The following is a 14,533-nucleotide window of genomic DNA, read 5'->3' as shown; positions in this document are numbered from 1 at the left end:
GGTGTATTATGCTGCCAAATATGTATCTAAATTTAAAGACAACTTCTCAGATAAAATGATCATGAGCCCACATGGCGGTTTTATTTCAAACCGCTGCCTAATGAGAGGTTGCTGAGTATGCCAAACTTGAGGGTGCCCAAATGCAAGGATGCCCTCTGCTGGTAAAAATATCTGTAGGAAAAAAAAGAGATGATACAGTAAAGAACTGTCTAGTTAAAGATTATTAGGCTAGTCACAAAAATGGATTAAAGATGTGGGCAAGTTCCAAAAGTGAGTCAGCTGTCAGAGTGGGTAACCCTACATTCCCAGAAAGGGTCTTGAAATATCATGAAAGTCTAATAGAAAACTGCTCAAAAGTTTTATAAAGAATTCTAATTATTTTTCTGCAGTGGTTGCAAATTGCATCTTGCAAAAAAAACCTTGTCTCAAAACAGGTTTAAGACAAAGTTTTCTTCAGTTTCTAGTCTCATCTTTTCTCACTAGTTCCTTTTTTCATTTTCAGTAAGTAATTAAAACTTTCAGAATATCAATTGATTCATCTATAAGGTGGAGAAAATAATTTTTTACACAAATGATAGAGTAAGGATAGAAAAAAATAATGATCTTTTTAGAGTCTTCCAAGATCCATGACTGACTAATCAACACTGTGCATGAAAGGTGAAAGGCAACATGAGATGTAGTTTCTGTCCTTGGATTCCAATACCAACCACAATCCCAAGCCCGTGGTAGATTTATTTATTCTATGTCATTTATTAATCAAACGCTTACACAGTTCCTGCTGTGTGTTATGCATGCCGCATGCATTCATGAAAATTAACTCAATTCACCTGATTGCTCTGTGAAGTAGGTACAATTATTGTGTCCATTTTACAGATGATAGAACAGAGACACTGAGAGGTGAATAACCAGCCCAGGCTCACCAGCTGGGAAGTGGCAGAGCCTGGATTTGAACTCAGGAAAGCTCTCTCCAGAGACTGTGTCAATAAACTGCTCACTAACTGATATCCTGTCATTCTGCTTATTCTCCGACAGTCAGGTTGGGCCTTGTCAGGGATCAAATGGCATTAGATAACCTTAAAGAAGTTGAACTTCAAAGAACCCCAGTGGGAGAGAATGAAATACCTAGGCCAGGTGATTACAGCCTGGATCCTTTCCATGGACTGTATTGTGTTGCCGGCTGCCTGCTGTGATGCTGGTCCATTTATACGGCAGCATCAGTCCCTGGACTGAACCTTCCACACCAGATCTGAGCCTAGGCATTGTGAGCCACCATTGCTATTCCAGAAGATGGCAAAGAGAGTGACCTAGAAGCACCTCTTTGACAAGTGAGTGTTTCCTGGCCATGTAAATGCTGCTGATCACCTAGCAGGTTCTCTACATTATTCTTAAGAAAAAGAAGTAACATCACAGGATAGAAGATATGACTGCCTTTATGTTCTTTCGAGCCCCTGCCATTTTCTTGAGGATTAAAAAAATTGCTTTCTCAGATAGTACGAGAATGAAAGGATCCACATTGGGGACAGGAAATCAGAGATCTCTGAAGATTTTAAAGGCTAAAAAAGAAAACTGTTATTTGTAATAGTGATCACTACTTAGTATGAGACTTAGTATAAGCTGCCGGGGCCGGCTCCACGGCCGAGTGGTTGAGTTCGCGCACTCCGCTGTGGGGGTCCAGGGTTCCGATCCTGGGTGCGGACTTGGCACCGCTCGTCAGGCTATGTTGAGGCGGTGTCCCACATCCCACAACTAGAAGGACATGCAACTAAGATATGCAACTGTGTACAGGGGAGGTTTGGGGAGATAAAGCAGGAAAAAAAAAAAAAAGATTGGCAACAGTTGTTAGCCCAGGTGCCAATCTTTAAGGAAAAAAAAAAAAACAAAGACTGCTGCCAACAAAATCCTTTCAGTTTCAGAAGTCCCAAGTAGAAAGAGTCTTACTTCTGGGCAGCTGGACACCACACAATTCTGATCATACCATATCCACAATTCAGAATGGCCCTCAGGCTTCAGGCCACTTCAGGACACTCTGTACCTGAGAGTATCATTTGCTCAGTGTATCATATGTGTCAGGAACTGTGCTGAAACAATGTTTGACTGGCAGGTCTTGCTCTTCTATGGCATACGTATTATTCCTATTTTAAAGATGAAGGTCCTGAATTTTAAGTACTTGCTCCAGCCACACAGGAAGTAGGGAAAATGGGATTCATTCCCCCATCTCTCTGACTCCAATCTACTGATGGGTTTCTGCTCTTTTAACCTGATGCATCTCTGAATTCTTGACCTCTGGCTTATGGAGTATTTTGTTGCTTTCATAGAAGGTCAGTGTTGTGCCCAGATGTGTGTGTGTGTGTGTGTTTCTTCCCTCTTCCATGGCCTTCTTGTGAGAATGAGAGACATCAGTCAGGTTATGGGCAGAACTTGTCCCCACTGTGACTCAGTAGAAACTTCATAACTTTGGGACCCCCTGAGATCACCAGAAGGCCACCACTGCTGGTCTTTTCCTCAAAGAAAAGGTTCTCTAATCTTTCCTGTGATGCAACTTACAACACAGTATTCACAGCTGCGTCAGAAAGACAAACCACAGCTCTAACACCTCTGAAGTATTACAGGAATAGACAGGAAAATGTAGAGCAGAGCACCAGTGTAAACATGAAATACTACTCTAAAAACAACGATTTTGAACTGGATAATCGTTTAGAAGTAGATGGACTTTTTATTCCCTTATTTTAACAACTTTACCTTTTTTTATTTTTCCATTCTTTCTTTCTGTAAAACAAATAAGGTAATGGAGAAATGCTTTAAACTTTTACTTAAAAGTGCATAATGTTTAATACAACAACCATATGGTTTTTCCTACTTTCAATTATGTGAAGAAAATAAACATTTGATTTACTTGAACAACTTCATAGCTTGCAAGGCTGCTTGTATTACTGAGTATATTTAAGCTCATTCAAAATACACAGCCTGACATCTTAGAATCGGAGGCATTGACTTTGACCAACAGTGAAGCCCATTTTTTTATTATCGTTAGAAGGACTGAATTGAAGAACTGTAATCTCCTCTAAAACAATCTTCTATTTCATGTTTAAGCAAAGACTTAATTGTTCTTTGAAGAATTTCTAATTCTAAAAATGGTGGCAATTTATAATCTAAAGAAATATAATTATCTTGTTCAGAATAGGGAAGAAAAATAGAACTGACTTTATTTCAAAATTATAATTACAATCATATATTGGCAGCATGTGAACATTCAAACATAAAATTACGATGGAAAAAATCTGCTACAAACAGGAAACATACATAGATAATCAACCTCTGCCTGGTAAAGTGAATTCAATTTATTTCTGTGTTTATTTGTTTGGGCGTATGAAATGTCTAGAGCTGAAATATGGCCCTCACCTTCTTGGTTCATTTCTTTCCCAGCATCTATGTTTGTTTACAGTGTACAATACCACATATTTTATCCTTTGGGTACTATATATTTTTAAAGCAAAAGTTAATTATGTTTCATTCTTTACTTATTCTAGAATTTTATAACTCAAAGTAGATAAAGTTTTCATGACTTGTCAGAAAATAGAGGATAATTAACAATATGATACATTTTCTAATGAAACAAAAATCTTCTGCATAGCAAGGGAAACCATCAGCAAAATGAAAAGGCAACCTACCAAATGGGAGAAAATATTTTCAAACCATATATCTGATAAGGGGTTAAGAGCCAAAATATTTAAAGAACTCATAGAACTCAATAGCAAAACAAACAATCTGATTAAAAAATGGGCAGAGGATATAAAAGGACATTTTTCCAAAGAAGACGTGTAGATGGCCAACAGGTACATGAAAAAGTGTGCAACATCACTAATCATCAGAGGAAGGCAAATCAGAACCACAATGAGATATCACCTCACATCTGTGAGAATGGCTATTATAAAAAAGACAAGAAATAAGTACTGATGAGAAGGTGGAGAAAAGGGAGCCCTCGTGCACTGTTGGTGGGAAGGTAAGTTGGTGCAGCCACTAGGAAAGACAGCATGGAGGTTCCACAAAAAATTAAAATAGAACATATGACCCAGCAATTTGACTTCTGGGTATTTATCCAAAGGAAACAAAAACTAACTCAAAAAGATATCTGCATCCTCATGTTCAATGCAGCATTATTTACAACAGTCAAGACATAGAAACAATGTAAGTGTCCATCGATGGATGAATAAACTGTAGCATGTATGTATACACACACACACACACACACACACTCACAATAGAATACTATTCAGCCATAAAAAAAGGAAATCTTGCCATTTTCGACAACATGGCTGGACCTTCAGCACATTGGGCTGAGTGAAATAAGTCAAATACCACATCATCTCACTTCTAAGTGGAATCTAAAAACAAAAGAGAAAAAGAAGGGGCTCAAAGATACAGAGAACAAATTAGTGGTTGCCAGAGACATGGGTGAGGAGTGGGCAAAATGGATGAAGGGGGTCGCAAAAGTACAAACTGACAGTTATAAATAAACCATGAGGCTGTATGTACAACATGGTGATGATAGTTAATGCTACTGTATTGCATATGTGAAGTTACTAAGAGAGTAGCTCTTAAAAAGTTCTCATCACAAGAGAAACTTTTTTGTGACTTTGACAGACGTCACCTTGACTTATTGTGGTGATCATTTTGAAATATACACAAATATTAAATCATAAAAAAGCAGCCCTTACTTATTTTATCCTCTGTAGTTTTATGAAGACACTTGTTCAATCTGGTTTCATAAATCAGGAGGAACTTTTGCCGCCATGAAAGAGCAATGATGTTGGCTCTCTCCTAGTTGTCTCATGCCGCTTGGTGCTACCCCAAACCATCTTTAGATAAGTTGGTTTGAACATTACAAAAATATTGGTGGGAAAATTTTCAAGAACTTTAACAGGATTAAATCTGGCCTTATTGTAAATTATTATAACCCCAAAATAAATGTAATATTTGAGAAATGCTGAAAACTCTTACCTCTAGAACCATTTAAACATTTACTAATGAATTTCCTTTTGACTAAATCGTAAAACTTTAATATATTTTAGTATTTTTAGTATAGTTTCTTGTTGGACTAAAGCTTTCCCTAATTTTTTTCACTTTTACTCCTAAATTATTCCACCAAGTAAGCTGGAGTTTCTCTAAACTCTTATTTCATTGGCCTCACAACTGGGGCCTTAGAGTCACATAACTCTGTAATATTTTCTGCACTGAAATTTCAGGTCTACTTTGGAAGTTCTCTCTCATGGTATTAACTTTACTGCACCGTTTCCAACTACCACAAGGTGAGAAGTCACAGATGTCTAAATACATAACACAGAGAAAGGCATTGATGTCATTTTCTTAATTTTTTTCTCCCTATATTGATATTCCTAGATTTAAAAAATAAAGAGAATTCAATATGTCATAAAAGAAAGACTAAATATTCTGATAATTTAGTTGTCCCATCTCCTAAAATTGTCTCTACAGTTTAGAAGATATGCTTTGCCATGTCACTTTACCCAATTTTCAATGCTGGAATTTGGGCAATTACAATTTATATACCAAAGTTCTAGTTAGAAAATTTCCCTGAGTTTTGCCTTTAGCAAATCACATATTTTAAAAAGAAATCCCTGATGAAGCAACATTCTGTCTACCCTTCAAGTGGACCTCTTCTTTTGCAGTGCTCGATACAAGGCCCCCTTCACCTGAGCATTCCTCAGGCTGTAGATGAGGGGGTTCAGCATGCGGTTGAAGAGGCTGTGAAACAGGGACAGTATTTTCTCCTGTTCTTCTCATTGACTGGAGTCTTGGACCATATAAACCACCATGGCGATGCCAAAGAAGAGTCCAACCACACAGAGGTGGGAGAGGCAGGTGGAGAAGGCCTTTGTGCGGCCCTCCTTTGACTGGATCTTTAGGATGGCCCAGACGATGCGCATGTAGGAAACTAGCATTAAGCAGAGAGGCCCGACTAATCCAAACACACAGACAGCAAGGATAACCACTTGGTTTATCCAGGTGTCAGCACAGGCCAGCTTGAGGACAGACATAATTTCACAGAAGAGCTGGTTCACTTCCCGGGGCCCACAGAAGGGCAATCTGAGAAGGAGAATTGCATGTACCAGAGCCAGAATAAATCCACATGACCAGGAAGTGACAGCCAGGACTGTGCACACTCTCCAGTTCATGATGACAGTGTATTGGAGGGGGTGGCAGATTGCCACAAACCTATCATAGGACATCACCACCAAAAGCAGGCACTCTGTTATAGCAAAACTCCAATACAAAAATGTCTGCATAATGCAAGGAACAAAGGAGATGGTTCTATTCTGGCTCACTAAGTTTACCAACATCTTGGGCACATTACTGGAAGCATAGGACATGTCAATGATGGCCAGGTGTGAGAGGAAGAAGTACATGGGGGTGTGTAGACTCGAGTCCAGACAGATGAGTCCCAAGATCACGCCATTTGCCAAGAGACTGAAGATGTAGAACAGGGAGAAGACCCAGAAGAGGAGCACTTCCACGTCTGCACTGAGCTCGAATCCCACCAAGACGAACTCTGTGACCCATGACTGGTTGCTTCCCATTCCCTAATGACAGTTTGTCAAGCACTGAAATGTGATAAAAGGTCAGAGCTGGAGAATGAACAAAAATTGGCGTTGTTTATCTCAAAATGAGCTCAGAGAAAGGTTGTATCCTTGTCCATGCTTGACAGCTTTCCTTTCTCCCCCAAATTGGTTACCTTCCTGTATTTAACTTTTAATATGAAATAAATTTAAACTCCCAGAAAAGGGTCAAGAATTATGTAAAGAACTCACATGTACATTCACCCAATTTAACAAATTTTAATTTTTTTTCATATTTGCCTTATCATTCTCTTTTATCTATATATATGTATTACCTTTTTTGGGACCATTTGAAGTTAAAGTGTACACATGATGCCCATTTACCCCTAAATTCCTCATTTTTTTACCAAGAACAAAGACATTCACTAACCTAACCACAATAGAATTATCAAAATCAGGCAATTTAATCCTGACATGATTCTTGAATCTACAGTATTCTCTCTCTAATCCCTCCCCCCATCCAGGACCCAATCCAAGATTACGTACTATATTTAATGTCATCAATGTTGATTCTCCTTTCATCTGCAATAGTTACTCAGCCTTTCTTTGCTTTTCATGACACTGATATTTTTGCAGAGTACAGAGCAGTTCTTTAGTGGAATGTTCCTCAAATTTGGATTATATGGAGTTCCTCAGTTTTGATTCAGATTATTCACTTTCTGCAGGAAAAACAAGTATCCTCCTCAGTGTATTCCATGAGCAGAGGTATGATGTTAATTTGTCCCATTATTGGTGATGCTAACTTGGACCACTTGGTGAAGATGGGGCCTCTCAAATATCTCCATTATAAAATCATTATTCTTTTCCTAATGTAACTTCTGGAGAACCCATTAAAATTAATATAACAATATTGTGTTCCTTAAAAAGCTTTTGGTCAATAATTTCAGCATCCATTAATTATCTTGCCTGACTCCATTATTGGTAATGATTATTGCAAAATGTGCCATTCTAACTCCTTCATTGTTTTTGTATTTATTGATTGTCATTTTCAGTCTCAGCAAAAGCACAATCTATCTATCTCTGGGCATCTAGATCTATCATCTTTCTCTCTCTCTCTCTCATCTATCTATCAATATGGACTCACGAATTTTTCTTTATCAAGGGCTTCCAATTATTTATGATCATTACATGCTTAATTGTCTTATATATGAACCCCTCAAGCTTGTTGCTTTCTCCTATTAATATGTTCCCATAATTTTTGAGCACTTCTTTTCTTTTGATATTATAAGATGTTTCAAGATCTTGTACACTCCCCTCTTCAGCCATGGACACAGCCATTTCTACAAAAAGGTCTGATTACTTTTAGTGAAGAATCATAGTGAAGAATCATATAAACTAATATCTGGATTTTAAAAGTTTATATTTTGTCATGATTTTTGCCAAATTTTTAATGTCTTCATTGAAAAGAACGAGCATATAATTTTGGAAGTTATACAGATTGTTCCAGGGGACCATCAATATTTATAACTACCTCAAAATACATCTTAAATGACTTCCTTTATGGAGTCAAATTTATTTCACTAAATTAACAGCATCAACAAAAACTCTCGATATTATTCAGTTATTTAGGCAGAGTATGTATTTGTAACTAGCATCTTATTATCAAATTTATATGACTATCTTGCTTTTATTCCTATTTAGAAAATACAAGACTTGGACATTTGAAATTTAGAGATTAAAGTTTTAAGAGTGTGGTTCATTGTGTGAATAATGTGGTACCTACCTTGTACCGCCTTGTGACATCAAGTTTCAAAATCCTCTTATAAAAACATTTTGAGACTCCATTTAAAAGACTAAAGAGGTAATACACTGAAACATAAAATCACAGATGATCATTGTTAATAATTTGTATATACAGTTATACCTTTTTACTCTATATCTATGGTCATACTTTTCATGAATTAAAAAAAAAGAACATCAAACAATGTTGCAAGTTTACCTATTTCTTTCATTTAGAAACATAGCAGGAATGATTTTCCATGTCAAAATATTTTTCTGCAATATAGTTTGAACAGCTCCAGACTATTTCCTTGAATACAAAATTTTAATTTATTTGATATATTATCACCTCATTAGGTTTGTAGAGTATAATGCTAAAATGATTAAATTTTATACTGAGACATGAAAGTGCTCATTCAAATCAACCACACAATTTAGGTCTCTGTGTATGCGTCTATCTATCTCTGGTCTTCTAAAAATCAAACAAACAAAAACCCCAGATGTCTGAAGACTTATCTCTGTAAGGACCACCCAGTGGCAAGGGGTGTCTAACTTAGTCATGAGTCTATAAGCCCACGTTTCCCTTTCCTACATGGTTGCTCGACTTTTATGGCTGCTCCTCTCATGCTGGCTCCCAAAGGGGCCTTGAGCCTCTTTTAATGCTTTGACAAAGCCTGCTTAACATCAGCCTCTTTTGGTTCATTCATTTCTCAGCTTGATGTTAGGTACTGAGAAGGAAGAAAAATATTAAATAGAAATTCATACCCCACAAAGCTTAAGTGCAGCTTATAATGTGTGTGGCTACTTGGTTAATTGCTGAAATTATCTTATTCTTATTCTCTTATTCTACCTGCTACCCGAGGTACGTACCCTCTAGTTCAAGGACTAGACACAATTTAATGTGACATTTTGTGGTGTTTCTTACTGTCCAGTTTCCATAAGCTTCCGTGAGAAAGAAACCATCCTAACACCACTATACAGGTGTGCTTTCTAGACATCTTCTTCCCTATATAATTAGCAACAAGAGATACAAATTTCTCATGTAGTATCTAACTTAGTGTTTTCTGGTCAATTCCAGTTTTTGGCTTGAGAGGAACTCCTGTTTCCTTGGTGAATGATTTCTGTAATTATTTGACTCTTCACTATTCAAAAAGGGAATGTTCTTACCTATACAGGAATTACAAATTAAACAGTATTTTAATATAATCAATACCATTTCACTTAATGTTACATCAATATAATTCCATTTTGTCATAGAAGGTTTACAGTAAGGTTTCAGTAGAGCACACAATACATTCCCAGATAGTTGTTAGTTAAATCTCTTAAAATGATGGATATAATTTTAGTTCACACCTTTTTTTTTAATGCTTATGAGTATAGGATGATTTCAGTAATTTTAAAAATCTTGAGACTTATTATATCTTCCTCTAGAGGATATCAGACTTAGGTAAATGTAAATTCTCAGGCTGGTATATATTGAGTTAGAAAATGCATATGGGTCATTCAAAAATACTAGTGTGGCCACAAACTGTGCTATCACTGCCCTCATTCTGTAATTCTGAAGAGGTGTTGCCATTGGAGTCACAGCCCTCCTCATCTGAATCATTTTATTGCAGGTTACAGCCAGTTCCTATAAAGAGAAAGGTGGCAGCCTACTTGACCTTCTCTAGGCCCCATCAAAGGCTAGTTGTCAGACAGTCTATAAGGAGGGTCTTTTCTACTCTTGGGAATTAGAGTATATTTCTATGAGGAGGCTCTTTGGGCACCTAGCAAAAGTATAGGCTTGGTCAATAATCACAGTTAAAAGAGTTACGTCCTCACTATGAAGATCTGGGTTGGGGCTGGCCCCGTGGCCGAGTGGTTAAGTTCGCGCACTCTGCTGCAGGCAGCCCAGTGTTTCGTTGGTTCAAATCCTGGCTGCGGACATGGCACTGCTCATCAAACCACGCTGAGGCAGCATCCCACATGCCACAACTAGAAGGACCCACAACGAAGAATATACAACTATGTACTGGGGGCATTTGGGAAGAAAAAGGAAAAAAAAATCTTTAAGAAAGAAAGAAAAAATAAAAGATCTGGGTGATCTTCAAGATAAAATCCAAGATAAAAAGAGATTTATACAAAATGGCATTTACTTGAACTGAGATTCCCTTTCACCAAAGAATAAGTCTTGTGGGTGGGTAATATGTCCTGTACGTCTTTATATCTTGTAATAACTAGTATAGTTATAGATGAAACAGGCACTCAGGAAATCAAATGTTTGTTAAATGGATGATTGTCATTTTTAGTTCAAAACATATGTGTACTAAGCATCTTCTATTTGCCAGTTTCTACTGACCAAGACACAGTTTCAAGTTTATTAGAGTCAGAATTTGATGACTGGAAAATGAAAGAGATAAAATCAGATTCTTTCACTTGCATAAATACGATTGCATTTGAGAGGATTCTATGTAAATGTTCATTAAGTTTGAGACAAGGAATTTTGCTACAATTAAGGAATAGTCCTATATTACGTAAAGTGGGAGATAGTAACATCAGTATTGCACAATTCTACTTAGACACAGTTAGACACCATAAGCAATGTCTGAAACACGTTTAATCACCAAACATAAAGGTTAATAATATTATTGAAGGTAACTCAAACTCTAATTACCCAGTAGGAATATTTCTCTATTAACTTTTAGTCTAGTTCTTTTTGTATCTGAATCAATAAATCTTTTAATTTTTATCTTTCTTAGCATTATTATCATTTTGTTAAAAATAAACATAAAATAAAATTGAAGACAGATTAACACTCTTAAGCAGATACAGTGCTGGAATAGAAAAGAATATATCACTGAAGTGATATATACAACTTCACCTTCCCAATAGGGTAAATAAAACAATAGCAACTCAGATACGACAGGGGTTGCATGGTCAGTATGAGTAATTCTCTTCCTGGGCAGTCCTACAATACAGAATGTTTCCTGATCTATGGAACTTTATTCTATTTTTCCAGCTCTTGTCAGGAGTATTGGCACTCATTCTATCTTATTTTGTGACGAGAAAGATATTTATACGAAATACTGTGATTTCAAGTCAGATAATCATCACAATGGGGTGATGACCTGTGATGGTTCCAAAAAGAAATAACTCTGTGGGAAACTTACATCTTCCACCGTTTCAGCAAAGGCAAGATTTACTTTAACTGTTACCACAATTTTCTTCTCCACTGAGAGAGGTTGTCCTGGACATCAATATCTTCATTTAGGCTAGGTATAAAGTCTTTTCATTAATTTGGCTATTTCAGAGCCTTATTCAGAAATGATGTCTGGATATACAGCCTCTCATTCTCTGAGCCTCTTCTCACTGAGACAGTTGGGCTAGCTCTGACCACCATACCCAATTACATTGGTAAGTGATGGTGAGAGATGCCGAGGGAGTTCAAAGTCCTCCTGCCACAGCACAGTAGGCAGAAGGACTCTAAGGTGGGAGAAGGAGACATCTAGGTGCCTATTAAATCTACCTTCAGGGCACAGTGAGTCAGGAGGGAAGATCACCCAGGAATGTCATTCTTGTTCGCGTAGCTGTGGTGGTTTCTGCTGCTGTCCTGACCTCTACCAGCTACCCATAATGATAACCTCCTCCCAGCATAAATGAATCTCTTCTGCATCGGTAGATCGTAGCACTGGAATTTCTCATAAGATCTACTTTGAGCTAGAGTCCACCCACAGAGGTGAGAAATGTACCTCTAAGTGGGTGTAGCATCCTGCTCCCTCAGCAACTTTCAGACGATTAAATCCCTGATACAGACGGATTCACTGGACTTGCTGAAGGTTCTTCCAAGAGCCCAAGAGCAGAGGTTTTATTTTAGAATCAGATGAATTAAAAGCACACGAGTTTCTATTGAGAATTCAAATTCCCAGAAGGATCGTGAGACATCATACCTATTTATCTTCCTCCTGAAGGGGGAAAAAGATGCCCGCCTTCTCTCAAGAGGAGAGAGGAGATTGTGTCTGACTGTCCTTGGAGGAAAACTTCTAGGGAACAGGTGGGGCAGATATGGCATCACGCTGATTCTACACAAACTTTCAAATGTCTCAAGGGTTATAAACCTGAGACAGATATCACAAGTTACAGTACCCAGACTCTCAATGATTGCAGTTTTATGAATTCATTTCTACAGTCCCCATGAAGGTACATGAGAGGCTGGGACTTTTAGATGGTTGAGAGGTGGGTTCCCATGGAGCCTGTTCTGGCAACCCTGAGAGGGAACAGATCCCCCAAGGCAAGAGGCATCTCTGTCTGCAGTAGGGGTTGATAGACACAAATGAGGAAGGATGATGATATCAATAGGCAACAATTATTGAGCCCTTCTTATATTTCAGAAAATGTGCCAAATGCTTTCTTTTCACTACATAGTTTAATCCGGTCATTATCTCCATCCTATAGATGTGCAGACTGAAGATTAAATATACTAAGTAATCAATTTTTTAGCTGTGGTCCAGGGACCAGGGGAATTTCTGAGAACCTTTGCAAGGGTCCATAGGATCAAACTATGTTCACAAAAATATTTAGACACTTTTTGCCTTTTTAACCCTCACTCTTTCACAAGTTCACAGTGGAGTTTTCCAGAGGCAACATGACATGTGATATTGCAACACGTAGAATGCAGAGGAAGATATAAGATCCAGCTGTCTTTACTTAAGTCAAATATTTAAAAAAAAATTTAAATATAAACCGTAACTTCTCTTTTTACTATTTTTTGGTTTATAAAAGATATTTATTTTTCTTAAAAGTACATTGTTTATATTAAATTATAATGGAAATATTTCTAAATGAATTAAAAGTAAATAACAAATTCTCAGTTTTAATTTCTAACATGATACATATCAACAAATACAACCATATAAATAAAATGGGTTTGTATCCTCAGTAATTTTTCGAGTTTAAAAGTAATGCAAAGTTAGAATAGCATTGCATAAATAATAGATTAGCAGTGTAGCAAGGGCCAGAGTTGGGAACATCAATTTTATCTGATAACAAACCTGTTTTAGTTTTCTATTGTGGTTGCAACAATTTAACACAAACCCATCGGCTGAAAACAGCTCACATCTGCTCCCTCACAGTTTCCCTGGTCAGAAATCCTGGGACAGGTCAGCTGGCTTCTCTGCACAGGTCTCACAGGCTGAAAGCAAGGTCTTGGCTGGGTCTGCATCCTCCTCTGAGGTCCTTGCACTCGGCCCCTCCACCTTCAAATCAGCGAGTGTGTTGAGTCCTTCCCACTATAAAGCTCCCTAGCTTCCTCCTCCGCTACTAGATGGAGAACAATGCCTGCTTTCAGGAGGCTCACCTGATTGGGTCAGGCCCCGAAGATAACCTCCACATTTTAAGATCAATTGATTTGCCAAATCCCTTCACAGCAGGACCCAGATTAGTGCTTGATTAAATAGTGAGGGGACAGGGATCTTAGGAGGAAACTTTAGAATTCTACCTACCCCACAGCGTCTTTGCTCCTAACTGCTGAGCAGTGTTTTCTTTTTTTAGATCCTATAATATTCCTCAGAAAGATGCCATCCTGTCTCTGTGATCTTTGTTATCAGCTGTATTTGCCTCCAGACCTCCAATCCAAAATAATCAAAATAGTTCTGAATCCTAACTCAGAAGGAACAATTTACATTTCTGTGTCTTACTCTAAGTGATTGGATTTAAAGTCTCTTTTAATTCTCAATTTATGTGAATTTAACTGAGTAACCTTTTCTTGCACAGTCCACCCACCTGGCCCCTGGCCTAGGCTCTCCTACAGCAGTATGATCATATTTTTCTGATCTTCTACATTTAGAAGAGCATTTATATAATAGATACAGAAGTAGTTGATTCAATGTAACAGATACAGTAATAGCATGAATATGCCTACCATTTGGAGGAGCCAGTGTAGGGTAGGGATAGACTTGAGAAACAGCTAGATCCTACAGAGACATGAAACACATTTTCATATTTTTGTACTAATTTTATTACTTGTTCTCTTTGAGCTATGTTATTTGTATGTTATTTGTACCTTGTAATAGTCTTGTGCAGAACTGTTTCGCATAGAAATGAGCTGATGATTCATCTAAATCAAGTTCTTCTCAGGCCAGACATTTCCCATTGGTGTTACATTCTGAGGAGGCTTTAATTCCATCTTCCAACACATTTGATCATCA

The 14,533-nt window shown here is 37.5% G+C and overlaps 1 pseudogene; it reads right to left on the bottom strand.

Annotated features, from left to right (window-relative positions):
* Window positions 1-5,660: 5,660 nt before the first annotated feature.
* On the bottom strand, window positions 5,661-6,593 carry LOC124243981 (olfactory receptor 2A2-like; annotated as a pseudogene).
* Between the last annotated feature and the right edge of the window lie 7,940 nt (window positions 6,594-14,533).

This window comes from Equus quagga, chromosome 8 (assembly GCF_021613505.1).
Source record: "Equus quagga isolate Etosha38 chromosome 8, UCLA_HA_Equagga_1.0, whole genome shotgun sequence".
NCBI lineage: Eukaryota > Metazoa > Chordata > Mammalia > Perissodactyla > Equidae > Equus > Equus quagga.
The sequence above is the reverse complement of the archived record's forward strand: the minus strand, read 5'-3'. Positions and strand labels throughout refer to the sequence as shown.